Raw genomic sequence first — 1130 nt, 5'->3', positions numbered from 1 at the left:
TGTGGCCTTCTATCTGCCTTCTTCCACTTAACATAATGTTTTCAAGGTACATCCACACTGTTGCCTATATCAGAGCTGTAATCCTTCTGATGGTGGAATAATCATCCATTGTACGGATGCAGCACATGGGTTATTCCTCTGTCCATTGATGGACATTTGGGTTGTCTCCACCATTTGGCTATTGTGAATTACTAGCAGCTTCTAGGAGCATTCTTGAGTAAGTACTCCATTCCTTATTTCCAGCTCTTTGGGCATATACCTCAAAGCTCTAATTTTTAAGATGAAGAACCAGGCCACAAAAGATTAAATGACTTGGCCAGGCTCACTCAGCATTCTCATGGGTAAGCTGGACTAGAGACTAGGCCACGGAGTGCCTGGCCCAGCTCCCTTTAAACTGACACCCCGTAGAGGCACGGGTTGGCCCAGCCCTCCACTTACACCATGCTGGCTCCCTGGTGGGGAAAGTCCTCTCTGGTTTCCCTCCCTTTTTCCAGTCTTATCATAATCTAATTCCAATCCCATATGGCGAGTGTTTTTTGTGGATATCTCACCCGGACTATAAGATCTCTGAGGGTAGGAGCTTACCAAGCCATGATAATGGAGCCAGCATGTGGGTAGAAGCCTGTGGAGCAGGCTGGGCTGCTCCGTCCAGTCTGCTGGCCTCCACTCTGCCAACGTGACCAGTGTGTCGTGGTGTGACACAGCTGATGCGTTTGTACCCTGCCCTCCATCAGCACTGAGGGGTGGGCCTCTCTGGTTTCTATAACTTTCTAAATGGTACATTATATCACCTCTTGGTGATATTCACGGCAATGAAAGCCACCATAAATATACAGAGACATCATAAGCCTTGTTAATACCATCTTGCGTCATTCAGAGCCACTGAGTATGTGGACAGAGTCCTGGCCTGAGAGTGGCCTAGAGGGGAAAAGAATATCCCTCTTTCCACCTTATGGTAGAAAATGACAAGTGGAGGCATCACTGACTAGATCAAAGACCTCATCTGTTAGGGACCTTGCCTGATTATCCAACACTCAGTTTATCTGGTTGTAACATCTGATCTTTTATAGAAATTCTTATTAAGGCAGCTTTAGGATCTTTTGGAAAAAACCAAAAGATGTGCATATTTT

Source organism: Otolemur garnettii, unplaced genomic scaffold (genome assembly GCF_000181295.1).
Source record: "Otolemur garnettii isolate 467f Iridium unplaced genomic scaffold, OtoGar3 scaffold00180, whole genome shotgun sequence".
In the NCBI taxonomy this organism is placed as follows: domain Eukaryota; kingdom Metazoa; phylum Chordata; class Mammalia; order Primates; family Galagidae; genus Otolemur; species Otolemur garnettii.
The sequence above is the reverse complement of the archived record's forward strand: the minus strand, read 5'-3'. Positions refer to the sequence as shown.